The following is a 24,029-nucleotide window of genomic DNA, read 5'->3' on the forward strand; positions in this document are numbered from 1 at the left end:
GTAAAATGGCCATAATAATCTTTGCCCTCCCTACCTGACTGGTTTGTTGTGGGAGAAGCTCTGGGATCCCTAAGATGTAAACCAGTGATGGCCAACAGCATTAATAGATCAAGAGAGTGCAGTGGATAGAGCGAGGGCCAGTAGGAGTTGGCCATAAAGCATGGAACTCTGGAGGAAATGGAGTCAGGAAGACTCATCTTCGTGAATTTAAACTCAGCCTCACCCTTTCCCCCAAGATGATGCCGAAGGCCAAGAAGGAAGCCGTCGCCCCCCACCAAGACAGAAGCCAAGGCCAAGGCCTTGAAGGCCAAGAAGGCGGTGTTGAAGAGCATCCACAGCCACAAGAAGAAGAAAAAGAAGAACTGAACCTCGCCCACCTTCCGGAGACCCAAGATGCTGAGGCTTCACAGGCAGCCAAAATACCCTCAGAAAAGTGCCCCTGGAAGAAACAAGCTTGATCACTATGCCATCATTAAGTTCCCCCTGACCACGGAGTCTGCTATGAAAAAGACTGAGGATAACAACACCCTGTTCTTCATTGTGGACGTCAAGGCCAACAAACACCAAATCAAGCAGGCCGTAAAGAAGCTGTATGACATTGATGTGGCCAATGTCAACACACTGATCCGGCTTGATGGAGAGAAGAAGGCCTACGTCCGGCTTGCCCCAGACTATGGTGCTTTAGATGTTGCCAATAAGATTGGAATCATCTAAACTGTCCAGCTGCCCTGCTTCTTCACCCACAATAAAAAAGTTTTCCAGGAAAAAAAAATAAACTCAGCCTCAGACACTTACTGTGTGACCCTGGGGATGTCACTTGACTCTGGTTGCCTCATCTGCAAAATGATCTGGAGAAAGAAATGGCAAACCACTCCACTCTCTTTGCCAAGAAAGCCCCAAATGCCAAGAAAAACATGCCTGAAATAGTTGAATGACAATGGGTCAGAAAGAACTAATTCATATACACATTAGCTATGTGACCCTGAATAGATCACTTCACCTTTCAGCCTCAGTTTCCTTGTCTCTTACAGGAGGGGATTGGATTGGGTAGTCTCTAAGCTTCCTTTTAGTTCTAGACTTACAGAGTGCCACAGACAAAGGGACCTAAGATGCCTCTTAGAACTGGAGAGGTCAAGGACTTGCTCAAGGTCACAAAGAAAATCTTCTGGGATCTGATCACTGAGGGAGAGAGAGGGAAAGGGGTCCAGGTATCTAGAAGGTTCTGGTCACCCCTACAGTCAGGGAACAAGATGGAACATGGCACCGCGGAACCTAGTATAGTATCCTGCTCTGCCATCTCCTCTCTGGGTGTGTGATGATTGGACTAGGTGGCAGCAGGTCTACGTCCTCAGATCCTAGATCAGTCTTTCTGTTCCTCAGTTTCCCATTCTGTTAAATGAGGATAATAAGCAATACCTCCTTTTTATTCATAACTGACAGTTTTTCAGGAAACTTTGGGGATGGTATTCATGTTTGCTGAGAAGCCTCTGTTGTGACAAAACAAAATGAATCAATACTTTTTAAAAATAGCTGACAATTAGATAATGCTTTATCATTTTAAATAAAATAGAGGTAATAATACTTGAATTGCCACCACACCATGAGGGTCCAAGATCCAGAACTGAGAGGCCCTCAGGGATCATCCAGTCCAACCTCCCTGAGACCCAGGGAGGGTCAGTGATCATCCAAGGTCATACAGGAAGCAGGGCTGGGATCTGAACCCAGGGCTCCCAACTCCTAGTGATCACCACCCTTGCCTTTTCCCCTCTCCTTGACATCCCACACTCAGTGATTTAGCCCAGTTAGCAAAGCTGCCTGCATTGCCCAAGAGTCCGCCTTCTCGCAGTTTTTATTTTGCATTAAAAATTGATCAGCATTCGAGGAAATGACGGGAAAGAGTCAGGATCCATCAGGGAGCATTAGCGAGCAGAGTTGGAGAGGAGGAGGCTGGTGGAGAAAACTCTGGCTGCTCTGAATAGTCTGAGCAGAGCCTGGTTTGGATGAAGAGGTTGCCCTATTGACAGGAGGCATTATGTTGGTGTGGAAGGCTCATGGCTAGCACAAGGACAGCAAGGTGAGAATTTTATCTCTGCTACCAACTCACCTTAGGTAAGTCATTTCTCTCTAGGCATCAGTTTCTTAATCTACAATTCTGTTTTGTGACCTTGGGTAAGTCACTCTTCTATGGGCCTCAGTTTCTTAATCTATAATTTTGTTTTGCTTTATTTTGTGACCTTGGGTAAGTCACTTCTCTTTGGGCCTCAGCTTTCTCATCTGGAAGATTAATTCTTACATTGCCTTGCTCACTGGGTTGTTGTGAGGAGAAAAAAAATACTTTGCATTCCTTAGTACCCAAGAGAAATGGGAATTAGTGATCTACACACACACACACACACACACACACACACACACACACACACACACGCACTCACATGGACCTTGCTGCACTAGAGAAGACTATTCTTTCCAGGTCTTTACATCTATAGTATAGCGTCTACATCTATAGAATAGTGTCTAATTCAAGAGTGACCAATTGTTGTTGGGTCAGCCAACATCTGGAGCAGGAAGGGGAGCCACCACCCAGACCAAAATCCTCCTTTTGAGGAAATGAGACCCAGGAAGGACAACCCAGGATCGGCCAAGACTGCGTAGGTTGTAAAAAGCAGAGCCAGGCTTGAACCTACATCGGCTCTCGTGCCGCCCGGCTGGCTCTTTAGCTAATTTTATCCTCAGCCGAGCGAGGTTTATAAATCTGAGAAGGAGAAGCCTGCTGAGATGAGGACTGTGGAAGCCATTATGAGGATACTTTCGTCTGGACCCAAGTCCACAAATCTTCTTTCTCAATGGGGAGGTCACTGACTTGTTTTTGTGAGAGGAGCCTAGCGATGGTAGATGGGCTGAATGGGGAAGGGGGGGCAGAGACTGGCTGAGTGTGATCCATGGCTTTACTACTCAACAAACATTTATTAGGCTTTTGCTATGTACCAGACACCATGGATAGGGAGGAAAAGTCATCAGACCCTTAATTTCAGTGATTGGGGAAGCTCCAAGTGCATGCTGGGAGTTTTTCTGTAATTTCTAGTCAGACAGATCATTATTCACACAACTTGTGTGTCAAAGGCAGGATTTGCCTTAAATTCTTCCTGGCTCATGATTCTACCACAACATGCTGCCTCTCTGGGTTCAAAGGCAAACAAAGCAAAACAAAAATTGAGACCCTGTCCTCAGGTGGCTTACCATCCACTGGGGGAGGACATAGCCTGAAGACTGGTGACCATAGGGTCATCTGAGAGGCATTGACCATTGCCAGAATGACATGATCTTCGGAGTCCCATGATGGATAAATACTGAAAGCAATGACAATGAATTTGGGGCAGGGATTGAAGAGTTGGGAGGGCCCTGAGTGGCCATCTAGGCTGACCCACACCTGAAAGGATCCCCGATATAACCTCCAGATGGTCACTCAAGCTCTCTTTGGAGATTCCAAGGAGTGGGAGAGTAGTCATCCTATTCTAGGACAACAGTCATGGGTGGGAAGCATTTCTTGACCTCAAGGCATGTTCCCTACTTTCTCCGAGTTGTGCCCCATGGGTCCCAGGAGAACACAGCTATGCAATCTTCCATGTGATAGCCCCTCAGGAACTTGAACAATTTCCTTAGATCAGGAGAGGGCAGGGCACCAAGAGGCCAGCTGCTCCTTAGAACCTCCTTAGAACCTCCTGTGTTCACATCTGGCTTCACTTTGATCTTCCCAAGCCACTATTCAGCCCTCATGGGAGCCACTTCCATGTGTTGGGGTAGGGAGAACTGTTGTTGACCATTCCCTGTGGCAAATACAGAATAATGTCTTGATAGGCCCGAGGAGGGAAGGGGGGCTCAAGAAAGAGGTGACCAAGTCTGAGGTTCAAACTCAGAAGGGAACTTGGTAATTCTGTTGACCTCCCAGCATGAAACTTTTTCTTTGGTTCTCTGAAGATGGATGAACAATGAACACCGTGAAACCCGGGGCTTGACCAAGGACCAACTTGAAGATGACTGGCTTCCGATAAAAAAGAATTATTTTAGGAAAATATTGAAATAACCTCTAATACTCCAGCGAGAGTGGTTCCAACTGGAGGCAGCTGGGGGTGGCGGGGAGCAGGAATGACATTGGCTTCTGAAATGGGAGATCTGGCTCAATCACTTACCAGCTGGGAGACTGGTCATGCCCTTTCCTCTCTCTGGGTTCCCTTCTCCTCACTTGTAACTAGATGGAGTTGCATTTCTCAGGTGTCCTAACCTAGGGTCTATGAATGTTTCCCCTTAAATATCATAACTATATATCAGGAGAATTGATTTCTTTTGTAATTCTATGTATTTCATTTTATGCATTTGAAAACATGATTCTGAGAAGGGATCTGTCTAGGGGCTTCAGGAAACAAAGGGATTCAGGACACAAAAGGGTTAAGAAACCCACTATTAGAGGTTCTGTGAGCCTTCAGCTCAAATCTTTAGATGCTGAGCTCCCTATTACTAGGGGCTGCTTTTTAATAGAAACCAGATAATAATGGGTTTGTGCAAATTGAAAATGATAAGTTTCATGGAGGGAGTTGGAGTAATAGCTATAATATATATTATATGGAATAAGATATATAATGTCTATATGTGTGTGTGCATATATTTTTTATATTTATATGAAAGAGAGGAAGAGAAGAAGAGAAAGGGGAGACAGAAGAGGAGGAGGAAAGGGAAGAAAAAGAAGAGACAGAGAGACAGAGACAGAGACAGAGAGATAGAGAACGACAGAGACAGAGACAGAGACATACAGAGAGAGAACTGGATAGGAGTCAGGAAGATTTGAATTCAAATCCAGTCCTCCAATGCTGATCATCTGTGTGACCTTGGGCAAATCACTTAACTTCCCGAGGGCTCAGTTTCCTCCTCTGTAAAACAAAGGGATTGGATAAGATAACCCTTGAGATCCCTCTTAGTTCTGAATCTGATTCTTTGACCTCTCAGGAAATTAAAATGATAAAATCACAGGTTGCCCATCTGCACCAATGGAGGTAATTTCCATACAGGAATTCCTAAATCCATTTGGCAGTGAGGTGGTACCAGGCCTGGAGTCAGGAGGACCTGAGTTCAAATTCCGGCTCAGACACTTAATAACTACATGATCCTGGACAAGTCACTATGCCCTGTTTGCTTCAGTTTCCTCATCTGTCAAATGAGCTGTAGAAGGAAATGGCAAACTCCTCCAGTGTCTTTGGACAATGTCAATGGAACAATGACTGACTTACAGTCCTTATGTTCCCCCACCCCATTATACTGACAATTGCTTTACATCTCTTTGTTTCTATTAACCCTTCGGTAATTAGTATAGGCTTGATGACTCTATTTAACAGAGAATCAGGGCCCCCGAGAGGACACTGTCTCCAGGTTCACCGGTGATGCAGGACTCTGCTCCATCATGCTGTTCCCCTGTTCCATGGTCTCCCTCCCTCATCCCCCCACTTTTAAATTCCTAATCCTCCAATTTAGCATTCTAAGGAAGCCAATCCTGCAGTTGACTATTTGAAGATAGGGGGCAGGAGGGTTTTATAAACCCGTTTCCTTAGGATCCTGGGTCTGATCCCAAGTCTGCTTTCAGAAAATTGCAGCAGAGATGACTTCCACATGAAGCTGCTCCCCAAAGAATTTTTCAGAAGGATTAACCTCCTCTTGCTTGGAGCCAGTGGGTAGAATGAGAATAAGGGGGTGGGGCAGGGGACAGGAGGGGAAGTTGTAGAAAGGCAGGTTCTGTTTGATGTTAAAACCCAACCAACCAACCTTCCTAATAATGAGAGCTGCCCCAAAGGGAGTGGAATTGCCTCTGTAAGTAGTGAGATGCCCGTCACTCTAAGTCTGCTTAGATGACCACTTTTTTGGAATGCTAGAGAGAAGAATCCCATTTAGAACGTCTCCAATTCATTCACACTCCATGTCTGTAGGATCCATGACTGGGGTTCTGCTCTCTGAGTTTGATATTTAAAGGTCTCTGCTCTCCTTTTGCTATTTGACTTGACCAGTCTTTTAGAGAATAAGGAATATAATTCAATTAAATTCATAAGATCTTAAATGGGGAGCTAGAAGGCACCCCAGAACCCTTCTAGGCCTCCATTTTACAGTTAAAGAGACAGGCCCAGGGAAACTAAGTGATCTGTCCAGGGTCACAGAGTTAGGACATATCTGGGATAGGATTTGAACTCAGGGTTTGCTGTTTCCAGGTACAGAGCCTTCTCTGCTGGACCCTGTTGAATCTGTTCAGTGATATTCAAATAGTGAGAAAGGGAAGCCACAAGAAAATCTCTGAGGACTTTCAATGTCAGCTTGGGGACTCATCTTAAAAATCAGATATGCAGGAAGAAGCCTCTGAAGCATTTGAGCAAGAGAATGACATGGGGAGATTTATGCTTTAAAAAATCCTTCACATCTGGGGCAGGGAAGGATTGGAGAGGGAAGAGCCACCAGCAAATCCCTCTCCCTAAAGCCCAGGTCTGACCATCTCACCATTCTCCCTTCCCCCCAGTAAACTCCCCTGGCTCCCTATTACTTCCAGGATCAGCTGTAAAAGCCTCTAATCTCTCTGTTGATAACCCAGCTCATTCTGACCTTTTGGGTCATCTTGTGTACAACCCCCACCTGCCTTATTCTCCACTCCAGGGACACTGGTCTCCAGACTGTCTTTGAACCAGACCACATCCCTTAGTCCCAGGGTCCTCCATGACCATCCTTGCCTGGAATCACCCCGCCCTTATCTCCTCCCTCTGCTTCCCTGATGTCACATCTGTCTCCCACTCTCCTCAAAAAGCCCCCCTTAATACTCAACGATCATTGCTAATTTGCCCTTCATTATCTTGTTTTGAATGTTGTCTTCCCCATTAGACTGGGAGCTCTTTGAGGGAGGGGGACAGCTTTTGGTATTTATTTGTATCATAGAGGCAAGGAGACCAATTACTGGGCAAACTCATTAGTTTTCAGGATATAGTCAAGTGAGTTGTTTGTTCTCCAAGAAGGCCATGACATCTGGGAGGTGACGCCATGACATGGAAGTGAGTTGGATTTAAATGGGGGGGGGGGCTGTGCTAAATTAACAGCCTCACTTTCTCCTCCAGAGTCATCTGAGTCAGGGGGTCAGGAGCAAGGGGTGGATAGGAGAGATGAGATGAGATGGAAACATTGGCACTGACATGGAGGGAGAAGCCGTGAGCTTGTGATTGTACAGGAAGACAATGGCGGTACCCTCCACAGAGATAAGGATGCTCACAAGAGAGGAGGCTGGGAGTGAAGATGATGAGTTCAGTTTAGCTCCAGTTATTCAATAGGTAGTTGGAGATGGTGGGCTAGTGCTGTGCTAAGCCCTGAATGAAGAGAGTTTCTTCTTCCTTCCCTGGGGAAATGTATGTCCCAAGAAGGGAAAGGTATATTTACTGGGGAATGGGAACCAAGGTGGGCTGTCTTGGGAGGGAGGTGGTTCCCAGAGATGGTGACTGGAGCCACCTGAAAGCAGAACCTCCATAGTCCTTGTCCAGGGTTCCTGACATCATGAGACTAGCAGAGCATTGATCCAATGAAAGCCACAGGAAGGAGCAGCTGGCACCAACAACCATCCAGCAGAGATGCTGGCCATGGGAAACCAGCAGGGAGGAGCTCAGGAGTGGCCCAACGGCACCCCCAGAAGACACTGGTGGCCCCACAGTATCAGAAGCATAAATTACCCTTCCACTTGTTTGCTCCCTACTTCTGTGTCCCCAACACTGGCATTCTTCCCCATGTGGGTGTCCACATGTCCATTATATGTGTCCACTTTTTCCACTGATAACTCTTTCCCCTGGTCAAGGGCTGTATATCAATCAGGAGTCTCTGTCTGACTTAGGGTCAGAAAGTCCATGTACTGGCTTTTTTCCTTTTTAGAAAAATTTTATTTTTTTGTTTTCACATCACCTAAAGTTCCCAAAATGTCTCTCCCCCTTCCAGAAAGTCAGACCTAAAAGGGAAGATTTTAAAAAGAGAAAAAATCAATTCAGCAAAACTACCCATCACATCACCCATGCCTGACATTTCAGGCCATGTTCCAAAGTCTGCAAAGAAGGGAGGGAGGGACACTCTTGGACCTCTCCGGGACCAACTGGGGTCAGGATAATTTCACACTTGCCCAGTTTCCAATGGCCAATCCATATTTAGTCAACCACTGTTTTGGAGACAGTGACCACTACTCTTTTGGTGACCTGCCAAGGGACCCAGGATTCCTCACTTCCAAACACTTTAGTTCATCCCTGAAAATATATGGGAGAAGGAAATAAACAAAACCGATATGTTTTCCTCCTGCTGGGACATATTTCAACCTTTAATGTGTTTATATAACTGACAAACCTCCTTTTGAGTCGATCTTATGTCTCACCTCCTGTTTCCCCATGCAACCCAGCCTAAGCTTTTATTTTGACTGCCACAAGATGATGCTAACTCCTATTAGGCGTGCAGCTTATTAAAACCCCCGGATTTTTTTTCAGACAACTCACTGTCTGTCAACACCCCCCCATCTTATACTTTTGAAGCTGATTTCTTGAACCTGAGAGCCTTGAGTCCTCTGAAATTCCAACTTATTAGATCCAGTCCAAAGTTCTGGAGCAGAGTTTAAGGACCCTTTGAATGGGTCCTTTGGGTCAAAAGAATTTTCATAATAACCCTAAGATATTTTCATTTCTAAAGTATGTACAATACATATCAATAATTATTAACAAAAGGGGAGTGGGGATCCTCAGAGTATAAAAGGGTTCTGGCCCTGATAGTGGACTATTGAGACTTTTTAAGATTCTGACCCTATCATCTAATCATAAGCTGTCCCACCCAGCCTAGCTTCATGGCACTGACAAATAGGACGTGTGCCATCTGTCTTTATCCAAGTCATCAGACAAACATGGTAAATAGCACAGGGTGGAGCCCAGCTCTCTGGTCAGGCCAGTAGGGGCTGCCAGTTTGGCCCACATAATCCTAGCTTTTCAGGTTCATTATTTAACCAGGTCCAAATCCACCTAGCTGGGTAGACTGCTGTTTACCCCAGAACATTCTGAGCCCTGGAAGTTAGGGAGCTAGGCTTCTGGATCCAACCATTTCCCCAATTCTTTGTCTTCTGGAACCCCCACTCACCTCTTTAGGCCTTTTTTCCCCCCTCATCTGTAAAATGAGAGCTTTAGCTTGATTTTTTTAAAGTGATCTCTGATTCCAGTATTCAATGCCACGTTCCTGACTATCTGTGGCTCAGAAATGTCTCCATTTGTCTTAAAAGATTCTTGAGTTGATTGATGGAAAGAGGGGAGAGTAAGGGCTTAGGGCTCAATAGGCAGCCAGGTCTCTGCCCACCTTTGGCAAACCTCAAAGAGCTGGGGGGGTGGGAATAGCTTTTAGGGTAAACATTCAGTCCCCACGGGATTCTCTCCACTGCTGTCACCTAAGGACTTGCTCTCCTGGAGTCGGGGAGGGGGGATGAAGAGAAGGAGCCTAGGCTGGAGACAGGGGCAGCTTTCTATGGTCTACTTCCATCTGTTTGCAGGGCCTTCTCTGGGGAAATTGGGCCCTAGAGACTGGGGGCTGCAGGAGGCCCCCAAATGACAAGGTCACAGAAGAGTGTCTCAGGGGGACAGATGGGACCTTTCTGGGACCCAGGGACAGCCTCACAGCTTCCACCCCATCCATCCGTCAGCACCTCGGCTAAAATGCCTTCTTTCAAAGGCTCTGAAGCCACAATAAATATTGAGCTGGGAAAGTCAATCCTCAGCTAGAGACTTAAATCAATGAGGGGAAGAAAAGTTGCAGGAGGATTAGGGCAAAGTCATCCGTTCTCAGTGGCTCGTGCCGTCCATCACCCAGTTCCAGAAGGAGGGAGCCTGGTTCTCCCATTGGGAAGGGCAGTGGGAGGGGGCTGGGACCCAGTGAGTGGGGGCAGCTGAAAAAGGTTCTGTCAACCGTAGGGGGAAGCAGCTTTGTAGAGTGAAGAGAATCAAGAGTGCTTCATTAGGAGAGTTGGGGGCCAAATCTGCTGGTAACCTCCAACAGGCTATTTGACCTTGAAGAGGTCCCCTCTAGCCATTAGTTTCCACCATGGTAAAAGAAGGTTAGACCAGATGACCTCTAAGGGGCTTTCAGCCTCAACTTTATCTGTTTTGAGACCCCTCCCTGTTCTAGGACCCCTCCAACTCTGACCTTCCCTGTTCTAGGACCCCTCCAGTTGAGACATTTGCTGTTCTAAGACCCCTCCCCGTTCTGTTCTCAGGACTCCTAGAAGTCTCGTGTGTCTTGGAGTCAGAAGGTCTGGCTACACATCCTGGCTCTGATGGCCAGGTCTACAGGATGAGGTGAGGAACTCATAAAATTAGAAGGCAAGAACGCTGGACTCAAACCGTCACTAGTGCACAATCTTCAGAAAGTCCCATTCCTTCCTGGGGCCTCAGTTTCTTTATCGACATCTTGGGGGCAACGATACCTGCACAGCCTCCCTTTGCAAAGATGTTGTAAGGAATATTATTAAGAATTCTTTCCCTGAAGCCCTAGGGGAAGGGCTGTACTAATTTTCTTTTTCTATCCTAGGGTCTTTGCCAGCCAGGACTATAATTCTATGAATTTATGAGGCGGGAGTAGGAGGCTCCTCTGTCCTCTTTACCACCAGTTTCCATAAACTCATCTCATAACTGCATCTCAATTCATTCTATTTCCACTTTTCCTTCTGTTTCTAAGAGATCTAAAAAAATTTTTAAAAAAGATTTCTAGAAATATAATGTCTATAAGCTTTTTATTTTTATTTTTCTGGTCACATCATTTGGGTAGTCCAGTGATTTTTTTTTGGAATTTTTTTTTTTATTTTAAGCTTAAAAACAAAATGAGAAAAGAAAAAAAAAACATTGCCATGTGCACTAGAGTCCAGAACAGAGGATTCAATACAAAACAATAAATTTCCATTTAAGGAAATCTATATAATAAATATGCACAGTTTTCGAATCTGTCCAGGTTTTCTTTGCTTCCTTGTTGATTTTCTCAGTCCTCTGCTATACACTTTTTACTTTATTTCTCCCCTCCTCCCACCAAAGAAGGCTACAATTAATCATGGATATCCATTCTTATACCTAGATATCTAAACCAAGCACATTTATGCACATAGACACTCACTTGTAGTCCAATGATTTTTTTTTTTTATTTTGCAAGGCAGTGGGGTTAAGTGGCTTGCCCAAGGCCACACAGCTAGGTCATTATTTAAGTGTCTGAGGTCGGATTTGAACTCAGGTCCTCCTGACTCCAGGGCTGGTGCTCTATCCATTGCGCCACCTAGCCACCCCCATTCTCATTTTTATAGTTTGTTGCTTTGACAAGGTTTTGTTTCTTTTGTGCCAAGTTGCTAATTCTCTTTCCAGTTCTTTCTTCCATAGCTCTCATTTCTTTTCCAAATTTTTTTTCCCTCTGGTACTTTCATTTCATTTCATTTGTTACACACACACACACACACACACACACACCACCCCAACATTTTAAGCTCTTTTAAAAACTCTTGCTTCATTTCTTTCAGGAATACTTGCTGAATCTGTATCCAGTTTTTTTTTTTAATTTATTTTCTTTGAGTCTTTGCTTGGAGTCATTCCCCTCCTCTGGGTTTGAGTCTGAAGTGTCCCTGTCATTATAGTAGTTTTTTTTTTATGGTAGGGTTATTTTTTATTTGGTTGTTTCTGATTCTTTAGGTTTTTACAAGGCAAATGGGGTTAAGTGGCTGGCCCAAGGCCACACAGCTAAGTAATTATTAAGTGTTTGAGACCGGATTTGAACCCAGGTACTACTGACTCCAGGGCTGGTGCTTTATCCATTGTGCCACCTAGCCTAGGGTCTCAGGGACAATTTAGTCTGGGGACTTGCAAGCTTTCAGTGACTGTCAAAGGGGCTCTGATTGCTCCCCAGGGTCTGAGCTCTGTAAGTCGCTGACCTGGACTCGGGTTTGAGCAGGGCCAGAACTGAATGCTCAGTTTCATTATGAGACAGATATTCAGAAGGATGCTCAAGGCTGAAGTCAGGGGTATCCAAGGAATCTAGAGATAGGGGAAGGCAAGGCTGCAACATGTGGGTAGAGAGTAGAAGAGGGGAACTGGGCAGGTGAAAGTGTGATCAGCTCAGCCCTCTCCCCCCAAGGAAAGCCTGGGACTCCTGGTCAGCCTAAAGCATCAAAAATGGAACTGAGACCCATCTCTGCACCTGTGGTCTGAGCCACATTGATGCTGGTTTCTGAGTCTGCTCCTCTCCCAAGATGCCTAGAATCAACAGCCACTCTTTACCCTCTGCCTCAGTCTACTCTGATATGTGATCTAGAATTGAGTAGTGGACAGAAGAGCTACCAGTTGAGATGCCTATTCCTTTAGACCTCTTCCCTAGTTGGAGCCAATATCCATCTACAAATGGGCTTCTGTCTGTCTCCCATGTTGACCTGGGTAGAAAAAATGACTCACTGTGGTTTTTTCTTAGATTTCTCTTAATGGATTTGGTCTGGTTCATTTTATGAATCTGTTTGGAGGAGTTTAAGGGTGGGGGGAGTTCAGTGTACTTGTTACTCCAATATCGACTCTACTTTCCTATAGACATCTTCTCAGGAAATTTAGACACAAAAGATCCAGTTATAGAATAATATAAATGGTGGTGGACTCCGTCAATATAGTTTTATGATTTTCTCTAGTTTTGTCCTAGAGGGAGGAGAAAAGGGGAGATATCAGATGGACAAATAGTCGGGATGGATGTGAAGGGTTTGAGAATGGAGGAGGGAAGACAAAAATATTTGTTGGCAGTAGACGGGGAGAGATTGAAGGCAAGTGAGAATGGGGGTGGTAGAAGGGGAAATGCATTGGAGGAGACAGAATGCAAGGGGATCACTTATGTTCATAGAGGTCTGTTTTTTGTTGTTGTTGCTTTAGTGAGGCAATAGGGTTAAGTGGCTTGCCCAAGGTCACACAGCTAGGTCATTATGAAGTGTCTGTGGACTAGGTCCTCCTATCTCCAGGGCCAATGCTCTATCTCCACTATGCCACCTAGCTGCTCCAGAGGTCTGATTTTGGCAAAGGAAAAGGCCACCTTCTCATATGAGTCTGGGGTGAAGCAGAAGAGAGTAGCAGATGGCATCTGGGATTCAGGAGATGAGGAGGAGGGGAAAAGAGGAAGGTCTTAGCAAACAGCTTCATTTCCCCTTTCCCCAATACAAAATAAAGAGGAATTCTCAGCTGAGACAGTGGGGAAAAGAAGAGCTGTGGAAGTTTTGAGGAGGGATAAGAAGGTTTGGAAGAGAGCAGGAGAACGAAGCAGAGCCGTAGGGTCGGTTGCCTTGCTCAAGGGAGGACCCGGTGATGTAATAATATAAATGATAGTGGACTCAGTCAGTAGGCTTTTCTGTAATTTCATCCTAGAGGGAGAGGCAAAGGCAGCAGATAGTGAGCATGACTCATGGACAGAGCTCAAGAAAGGGAAGGATGGAGAGGGTGGTGCAGGAGCCCTGGTCTGAGAGAGAACTGAGAACTTGGAGGTCACTGTCTGGACAAAACAGGGTTTGGAGCTTCAAAGCAGAGGGAGAGGTGGAAACTGTAGTTGGCCAGTTAATAGTCAGTCACCAAGCATTTCTTAGATGCTCACTGTATGATGAGAAAGTCAACACAACCATGGCTTCTAGAAAACAGACATACTGGTGGGTTCCCCAGTGCTCCATTCCCTTTCCCTGGGACTTCCCAGACCAGCTGTCTCTTCTCTAACCAACACTGCTCTATACAATTATTTTCTCCCACTTGAATGAAAATTCATTGAGGTAAGGAACTGTCTTGGCATCTGGGACATAGTAGGCCTATTCATCCTTCCATGCATCCATCCATGCATCCATCCATCTATCCATGCATCCATGCATCCATGCATCCATGCATCCATGCATCCATCCATCCATCCATCCATCCATCCATCCATCCATCCATCCATCCATTCCATCCATCCATCCATCCATCCATCCATCCATCCATCCATCCATCCATCCATCCATTCTTCTATCTATCCATCCATTCATTTATTCATTCATTCACACCTACTAAGTATAAGACTTTTATGGTCTTCACATCTCTGGTCCTCCCCCATGTCCACACTAGTGTGCACAACCTTCTCTGAGGGACATGGGAAGCTCCACAGGACAAGGATTACTTTCAAGACCTGGGTCTCCTATGTCAGGGACCTCCATAGTCTCCTAGATCATCAGTTTTTCAGAATATCCCAGGCATCTCCCTGCTCAGTGAGGTGTTACTGGAGACACAAGAAAAGAGTGATCCTTTCTATTGAGGGGAGTGCTCTAGTCTCAATTCCTTATTTTATAAATAAGGAAATTGAGGCTCAAGTTTAGATAGGGAATCAGAATTAGCCAGGATAGGTCATAAAGTCAGAATTTAACCCAGGACCTCTCATTGTCAATTGTCCAATCTTCCCCTAGGAATATTGAAAGGAAAATGTTTTGTGAACCTCTAAGCAATAAAGATATAGTTTCACTGGATATTGTTATGGTTAATAAATAATTTATAGATCAATAAATGATTTCATTATCTATATATTTTATATATATATGTATATAATTTTATGTCATCTGTACTTTTCTTTTCTTTCTCCTCAGTAGTGAGGAGAAAAATTCATTAAACCTAACACAAGTATCACATTTGATGCCTGGGATATATGCGATATTCCATAGCCGTAGGCCCCCATCTCTACCCTGAAAACAGAGAGATGCGTTTTCCTCATCTTTTCTTTAAGACTAAACTTTGACCCGAGAGCACACTGAATGCATCTTGTGGTGTTTGTAGGCATAGTTAGTTGTGATTCTGTAATTATAATCGCTATTGTTCTTGTATCCTGTCTCCTCCCTCTGGCCCAGACACTGAGACAGGTGTCCAGTGGCTGCTCATGGCCCAGCCCTAAGGTAAGAGGGAGACATGGGGCTTTGGGCGGTTTGGTTCAGTCTGTTTTTAAAGCTAATGTAGGTGGGAATCCCAGGACCCAAGATTGGCTGGGTCTTGGAACAAAGGCTTTAGAGAGGAGGGAGCCCTGGCCCTTGCCTCAGAGCTGTGGAGGAGGCAAATTTTTTACTTGCAATTGGAAAAAAAATAAAATCTTATTTAATGGGGGGAAAGTGAAGAAATTGAACTAGATAACCTTTCTGATGGCTCCCAGCTGTAGAGCTTTGCCCCTATAACCCAAGAGTGGTACTCTTTCCAACCTGCCAATTGGAAGCTTTCAATAAAACTCCTTAAAAATTGTATAATTTCATAACTGTGTGACCCTATACAAGTAACTTAACCTCTCAGCTTTACACTCCTTTGTCAAATGGGGTCAGCGAAGGTCCCTTGTATAGCCTCACACAGGGGTCAATCAGGAGGAAAGCAAAGGACTGTGGGAAGACCTGTAGGAACGAGAGTGCAGATATTGCTGGGCTGACCCTGGCTTTGGCCCAGTCTCTTGTCTGACTAGTTCAGACTCTAATACTCCTACCCCCTCCAGCTCAGGGGATTCTACATTCATAAGTCAGCAACAGGCTGCCTCCCCTGCCAATTATTCCATTAAGGTCCTGGCTTGGCTCCACTGTGCTGGTGAGGAAGAAAAAAGGGACTGACCTGACTTTATCCCTTCCTTCCCTCCTTCCTTCCATCCCTCCTTTCCTCCCTTCTACCCTCCCTCCCTCCTTCCCTCCCTCCCTCTCTCCCTCCATTCCCTCTTCCTTGTTTCTTCCTTCCCCTTCTTCCTCCCTCCCTCCCTTCCTTCCTTCCTTCCTCCCTCCCTTCCTCCCTTCCTCCCTCCTCCCTCCCTTCCTCCCTCCCTCTCTCCTCCCTCATTTCCTTCCTTCCTCCCTCCCTCCCTCCCCTCCTTCCTTCCTCCCTTTCTTGCTTCCTTCCTCCCTCCCTCCCTCCTCCCTCCCTTCCTCCCTCCCTCCTCTCCTTCCTTCCTCTCTCCCTTCCTTCCTTCCTCCCTCCCTCCCTCCTTCCTTCCTTCCTTCCTTCCTCCCTTCCTTGCTTCCTTCCTCCCTCCTTCCTCCCTCCCTCCCTTCCCTCCTTCCTCTCTCCCTTCCTTGCTTCCTTCCTTCCTCCTTTCCTCTCTTCTTTCCTTCCTCCTTCTTTCCTCCCTTCTTTCTCATACATTCTTTCATATTGTTCACACCTTCACTCTATCCCAAGTGACACTCAGAACCAATAGGCTGCAATTGGAGGAGGAGGGGAAGACATAGACTGTACTTTTTTTTCTGAACCGGAATGATGATGGTCACGTATTTGAGAATTGCTCTGCCCCCAACCACACACAAGGCAGCTCAGTGTCTCCTGGGAGTCCTCTTCCTCTCTCCAGTCTGAACTCGAGACTCCCTCTGGAACTCTTGGGCTGTCCCCCCATTTCATGTATCCCTAAATCCCACTTCAGACCCTGCCTGCCAAGGAGCCCTGTTACCATGGAGACATCACGGGGAGAAAAGGGAAGCTGCCACAGTCTGAGAAGGGCCTCTGACTTTCAGACAGAAGGAGGGTTAGACATACAAAGCAAACAGGTGGCCATGGACTTTCTCCCTCCAGGAGAGTAAGTGTTGCGGCTACTTCAGGAGGAACAGGAAGAAGCTCAGACTGAGAGTTTGGAGATCTGAGTTCAGATCTTGGTTCTATTCCTTCCTTCTCTTGCCTTCTGTCCCCAAACACTTCCAGAGCATAAACAGATTTGTTTACACAGGAAAAGAGAATGTTCTGGTTTAGAAATGAGGTATCAGAGAAAGGGCAGAGATCTAGGAAATGGAAAGAAGGGGCATCTCCCTAGTTCCTTTTGTTGAGGGCTGTCCTTAGAACCCACAGAGGATATTCATGCTGGGTCTGATACAAGTTTGAAGGATTGAATTCGAAAGGTTTGTGAATGAAAGGAGACTGTTAAGTCTTAGAACAAAATCTCAGACTTTATTGTCATCACCAAGGAAGGGCCAAGTACACATCAACCATTATGGAGCCTCTACCTGTTCTATCATGGGAACAAAACTTTTGTGAGAATAATCCAGAAATGCATCCTGGATTTCCTGGATGGTTGAAGTTCTGTTCAATCCAACAAGCATGATAGGCCAGTATCTTCTATCTACCAGGGCTTGGGTTAGATACTGGCAGTAAAGACAAAAATGGTGCTCCTCCCTGCCCTTAAAAACTTTCCATTTGGGTGGGGAAAATAACCTTTTTATTCAGAGGGAGGTAAATACGCAATAATTTGGGGGATACCAGAGTATATAGGAAGCAGATCAGAGGGCCCAGAACAGAGCCCTGAAGAACATCTCTAATTAGAGGGAGAAGGATCCAGCAAAGGAGACAGAGAAGGGGTGGTCAGAGAGGGAGGAGAACCAGGAAAAAAGAGAGGGTATTCTGTTCTGAAAAACTAGCTAGAAGAGAGGATCAAGGAGAGAGTGAACACGTGTCAAGGAGTCGAAGAGAATGCAGATTGAAAAAAAAGGCCACTGGGTTTGACAATTTAGAGATCCCTGATTTTTGTAGAGACCAATTTCAGTGGAAGGATGAGGTAGGAATTGCTATTGCATGCATGGAGTGAAAGGGAAACAATTATACTGAATAGGCGGAATGGTCAATTAACTAAGAGACCTTAATTATTTGCAACCTTGATTTCCTTAAATTAGGATAAAATTTTGGCTTCTTCGTAACTTTAAAGCAGCTACAAAACAAGACAGAGCACTGGATTTGAGGTCAGGAAGCCTTGAGTTTGAATTCTGCCTTGAATACTTACTAGCTCTTTGGTTCTGGTAAGAAACTTAAATTCTCTGGGCCTCAGTGTCCTCCTCTGTAAAATGAGACAGTTGGAGTCCGTGGCTGTTCTACCTTTAAATCTACAATCTCGTGATTCTGTGGCTTTAACCTCATCAGATTTGTTAGAAGAATTCCACCAGGCGATGAAATCTTTGCACTTATTTCAGCAAAAATTCTTTTGAGATGTGAGGTATATTTCAATTATTTCCTTGACAGGCAAGCAGACACAAGTAGCCTACCCTCTTGAGTCCAAGGGAAGTCTCTCTTCTCCTCTCGGCTACCTCTTTTCATAAAAATTTCCAGACAGGCTCTCACAGATGAGATTCCCCTGCTGACCACATCTTTACAGTCATGGGATTAGCTGAAAGACATAGAGAAGGCCAGATCCCACTGCGTGTTCTCTTTATTCACCCTGGAGAAGCATTTGATCAAGTTTGGCAAAATGGAGCCTTGCAAGTCTGCTTCCAAAGATGAGTTTTTGACCCCTGGGGCAAAATCAGGGAAGATTCCTAGAAAGGTGCAACAAAAAGAGCGGTTTTTTTTTCTGATGGTTCTTGTTATAAATATCAAGTCAGACATAAAACAGGGGGACAGGAACACAAAAGAGGTTTGCCATTGAGGTAGGGGATGTCCAGTCCCAAAACCCAGGGGAACAAGTATTCCCTGGAGATGTCCTTCCAATGTTCTTGTTGGGGACAGGTTCTCTGCATCAAGCCTTATCACCTTGAGTTCTATACTCATTCAAAATACTTCAGTACATGGTTTTAAAAAGAAAATCTTTTTCTTTTCATTAGAGGAAAAGATGGGAGTAGGAAGAGAAAAATAAATGCCTGTTAATTAAAAAGGGAAGAGAACATAGACATGATGCAAGAGACTTTGGTCTAACATAGGAAAATCCAAATGAATGAAGAACGCTATTCAGAACATCTGGGCAGAAGTTTGGTCAACTGCTGTTCCAGAAATACAACCCTCAGGACTGGCTTGTCATCACATTCCTGGAGACATGCCCATACTCCCCCCTCTGGGGGCCTCAAACACAACCCACTTGCACAGGTGACCAGGACGGGGAGGAAAGCTGATGAAGACATGACTCCTTGAATTATTTTCCTAATGTGACTCTGAAGTTTACTAAAAAGAGGCGTGGCTTCCAGGGATGAGGAGGTAAGTATCTTCCAAGTCAGGCTTCCTTTCAGACCACCACAGTTTAGAAAGAACATCAATAAATTGGAGAATGTCCAGAGAAGTGCAACCGGATGGGGAAGAACCTTAAAGGCCATACCAAATGAGGATTGGGTGAACATGTTTAGCTTGGAGGAATCTTTGGCAGGATTGGGGAGGGTCATGAAAGCTGTCTTTAGGGATATGGAGGACTGTCACATGGAGGAGAAATCAGATTTCTATTTTTGAATGGGAGGAGGGGGAATGTAGAACATGTTATACCATGGGAAAATTTCAAAAAGGCAAATTTGAATTTGATATTTGATATCCAAAAAAGCATCTTCATATGAAAGGTCCTAGAGAGACTTGAGCTGTTTTGGAAAGAAGATACTGGTTCTTCCTCCTTAGAAGTCTTCAAGTCCAGGTTGAATGGTCACTCCCAATCTCTGGGGATTTCTGGATGGCATCTTTCAATTTGGAAATTCCATGAAATTTGCTTCATGAACTATGAAGCCCACTCTCCAATTCCATGGACTAGCGTGCCAAATTTTAAATTACTGAAAGTATGTACCACTCTCCATCCTCCTGAGTTTCCCTCCTTCTCCCACCCCACAATAGCTACCCCAAACAACTCAGATCCAGCTGAAGCAACTTTCTGTACCTATCAAATTGATGGAACAGGTCCTGCCATTATCTCTAGCCATGGTGTGGTCACCTCCTGTACGGCTCCTATGGCCTTTGTCCTCTGCTATCCTCAGTCAAGGTGCTGATCACCTTCCCTCCAACTCCCTATGGACTTTGTAATGTACTAATCTTATTCATGGTACTGAGAATCTCCGTTCACAGCCCCCCCACCTTGGGACTGCTACTCCAAGGTCACACAGCAGAGATCCCAGGAGAGTGGGGTTTAACAGCAGTGATAGGGGGACATTTTTTCACTTGGGGGTGGCAGCATAGGGCTAGGAGAATTGATGGGTTGGAGACTCAATTCTTCTACTTAGTAGCTATGGGACCCTCTCTGAGTCCAGGATTACCATCTGAAAAGCTAGGGTCACCCTAAATGTTTTCTATGCAGTCTCAACTCCAAGTCTTTGAGTCTGGGATGGGCTGGGAAAGAGGATCAGGAGCTCATTGATCTCATGTCTGGAGTCCTTTCATCTCCAGGTTTTGCCTCATCAGGAATCTTCCTCTGATTCTGAAGAAAAGAGAGATTGAGACACCCAAAGGCTCCACAGTTAAAAAACAGTCCCAGCCCCTCAGCAATGAGGTGGAGGAAGCACTTGGCCACAGACCCAGCCCATCCTGCTCTGTCTTTGTCTCCATCTGTTTCTTTCCTTCTAGAACAGTTTCTCTCCCTTTCCCATCTCTCCTCTATTTCCCTCTCTTTCCTTTCCTCCCCTTTCCCCTGTTCCCTTTCTTTTTATTTCTCTCTCTCTTCCCCATTCCTACTTCATTTCATCTTCTCTCTCCTTTCTGTCTTTCCCTTCCTCCTCTCTTCCCTGTCTCTCTTTCTCCCTTTTCCCCATTCCCTTTCTATTTCTTCCTCTCTTGCCTCTCCCTCTTTCCTTTTACTTTCTCCTTTCTCTTTCCCTTCTCCCTTCCTCCTCTATCTCCCTCTCTTTCTCTTCTTCTTCCCCCATTCCCTTTCTATTTCTCCTTCTCTTCCCTGTCCTTCCCTCCTTTCTTTTATCCTCTCTCTCTTCTTTCTCTCTTTCCCTTTTCCCTCTTTCCTCTATCTCCATTTCTTTCTCTTCCTCCCTTTCCCCATTACGTTTCCATTTCTCCTCTCTCCCCCCTCTCCCTTCCTCCTTTCACCTCTCTTTCCCTTCCCCCCTCTCCTTTCCCTCCCTCTCTTTCTCTTCCTCTCCTTTCCCCCATTCCCCTTGCTTTTATTTCTCTCCCCTCCCTATCTCTCTTTCCTCTCTCATCCTTTTTCTGCCATTGCTCCCTGTCATCTCCTTCCCTCCCTCCCTCTACAGAGCCCCTTTCCTCCCTCTCTCCCACTCCATCCTCAGTCTTTTGTTTGTACAACAAAGCCTGTGGCGGGCAGCAGCTTCACTAGAGCTGAGTGAGCTGAGCTAGTGGAATTATTTATGAGAATGTGAAAATGGAGATGTAATGTTTTCAGCTAATAGAGCCAAAATCAGTGGCACTGCCCCATTAGAGAGGAAACCTCCCTGAGTAAATTACATACGGCCATAAGTGGGAGCAGTTGTAGTGTTTTTATGACCCCATAAAACTTGGGAAGTTTATTGCTATTGAAAAAACCTGAAAGCCAATCCTTACAGTTCAATATTGGACAATGATTATGGCCTGGTGCTCTATGATGCTAATCCAGAGGGTCAGGGGATGGAGCACCCAGACAGGGAAGCCACTAATTAACTAGAGGATGGCCTTGAGGAAGAGTTAGTCACTGTGCAGGGTGCCCAGCTGGCATCTGGAGGAGTCATGGGATCTTTCCCATTCTAGGTACTTGAGGGAGGGTATGGAAGGGAGGACTCTAGAAGGATATAAGCCAGAATCTCAATTTCCCAGGAGAAAATTGTCCCACTCTGACCCTAGCAGAGTCATTGTGGCTTATACCATTTCTTATGACAAATTTCAGGGAGGCTTCTAGAATAAAGGTGAACACTAAGAGATTGAGGTTGAGGAAGAGGACAGACAGAGGTATTGGGAAAGAGAGACCCATGTATTGAAATGACAAGAGATCACGGCACCATCAAGATAAGTCATCTGACTCCAGTCATTCCTTCGGTCCTCCATTTGTTCATGCATTAGTTAATTTCATCCCTGTGTTTTTTAGTTCATTCATTCTGGGAATTCATTTGTTCATTCATTTAGTTCTTTTTTCCTCTTTCTCCATTCATCTACTCATTTCATTATGAATCACACTGGAGGAGTTCAAGCTCCTTGCTCAGAAAATGGTATCTTTGAGTCCCGACAGAGCTGACCTAGGTGATGCCCAAGTCACTGTCAGAGAAAATCATGGGAAACATCAGGAGGAGAAATGCTCTGATGTCCAAAGGGGGGAAGAGAACAAAGCTTGAAGAGTTTAGACCAATAGTCTGACTTCAGTTCCTGGGAAAATAGTGATTCAAGAGCTAGCTGAACAACATCTGGAAAGGGAAGCAACGACCGCCAGTAAGCTCCTGGCTTCCCCAAGTGCAGGTCAGATCATACTACTTTCCTTCTGGATTTTGATAGGACTATTAAGCTAGCAGGTGGGAGGGGAGGGTGCTGTGGGTGTAATTCATCTAGATTTTAGCAAAGCTTTTGCTAAAGTATCATCCATTATTATTATGGAGAAGATGGAAGAATAGGGATTAGAAAATAATGCCATGAGATGAATTCATAACTAGTTTAATGGTTTGACTTAAAGAGGGACTATTGATGGTTCATTGTCAACATGGTAGGTCCCCAGGGTCCTCCCACACTTGACTCTGCACTGTTTAACACTTTGATACATGACTTGGCTAAAGATATAGATGGCCCACTCACTAGAGGAAACTGTGAGGGATAATTAATAGGGTGGATGATAAAGTTAGGATCTAAGAGGCTAGAACATTGGACTGAATCTAAGAAGATAATATTTAATAGGGACAAAAGTCTTGCATTTGGGCACAGTAAATCAACTTCACAAATCCAAGATCAAGAAAATTTGTTTGGTTGGCAGTAGATCTGAAAAAGATCTGGGGTTTAGTGGACAGCTAGCTCCCTAGGAATCAACAAAGTGGTGTGGCAATCCACAAACCAATGAGGATTGAATTAAAAATGACAACGCTTCCAGGAACAGGTAGGTGACAGTCCCACTGCCCTCTGCCCTACTTACATGGAGAATTGTGTTCATTTTGATCACTAAGACTTAAGCTGGAGAGTGTCTCAGAGGGGGAGGTCTGTGTGTGACCAGAATAGGGAATGACCTTCTTTCCACGTCACATGAGGTTCAGTTAAAGGAACTGGGGGACTGTGGGGGGGATGTTTAACCTGGAGAAAGAAGGCTCAGAACTTGGAGTGGAGGGAGAACATGATGATTATTTTTAAATATTTGAAGAGCTACCATGTATAGAAGGACTGAGGTAGGAGTGACCAGTAGAAACTGAGCAAATGAAAAGTTTGATGTCACAAAGTGTCCTGATTATGAGAGCTGTCCCAAAGTGGAGTGAGCTAATTTCAGTGCCTTCCCTCCATTCATTATTTCTATTTATCCTGTATATGGTTTACTTTGTATATATCTGTTGGCATGTCATCTCTCCCATTAGACTGGAAGCTCCTTGAAGACAGGGATTGTTTTTTGCCTCTCTTTGCATAGTCAGCATTTTTTAGCACATAATAGATACTTAACCAATGTTGATTGATTGATTGATTGGTGAATTCCTGCTTCTTGAAGGTCTTCATGAAGAGAATAGACAGTCATTTGGTGTGTATGTTATAATGGGGATCCCTTTTATTTGGGGGTTGGTCTAGGAGGATGCTGAGTTTTCTTCTATCTTTCAGATTTTGTGTAATTAAGTCATTGATGCCAAAAGAGAAGAAGAAGTCTTGGAAAAGGAAGAGAAAATGAGGCTGAATAAGGAGTGATTCACAGAAAAGGCTAAGGCAGTTGGTAAGTTGAGGTAAGTATAACAAGTTGGTAAAATGGCAAGAAGTTAGTGAAAGAATGTGTGGCTATTGAGGTGTCCATGAAGAAATAACATGTAAACTTAAAAATAGCACACCCCTGCTCAATAACCTTCCATTGTTCATTTGCACTTCCAGTAAAACAAATTCAGCATTTTAAGTCTTCGAGCCTCTGCTCCAGCCTCCCTTACCTGTTACTCCCCCTCACACCCTCCATATGTTTACTGAATTACTCTTGTTCCCTGCAAGATGATATTTCATTTCCTACCTTTGCTCCTTCACCTAAGCTGTAACCCCCAGGCCTATTACACACTCCCCCTTATCTCCTCCTCTAGCTTCCTTCAAGACTCAGTACATGTTCCCTCAACGCTGGGGCCTTTTCCAATTCCCTTAGTTGCCAATGCTCTTTCTCTACTCAGATGATTA

At 44.9% G+C, this 24,029-nt stretch overlaps 1 pseudogene; it reads left to right on the forward strand.

Annotated features, from left to right (window-relative positions):
• Positions 1-236: 236 nt before the first annotated feature.
• LOC141498156 (large ribosomal subunit protein uL23-like) lies at positions 237-760 on the forward strand (annotated as a pseudogene).
• The last annotated feature ends 23,269 nt before the right edge of the window (positions 761-24,029 follow it).

Source organism: Macrotis lagotis, chromosome X (assembly GCF_037893015.1).
Source record: "Macrotis lagotis isolate mMagLag1 chromosome X, bilby.v1.9.chrom.fasta, whole genome shotgun sequence".
NCBI lineage: Eukaryota > Metazoa > Chordata > Mammalia > Peramelemorphia > Peramelidae > Macrotis > Macrotis lagotis.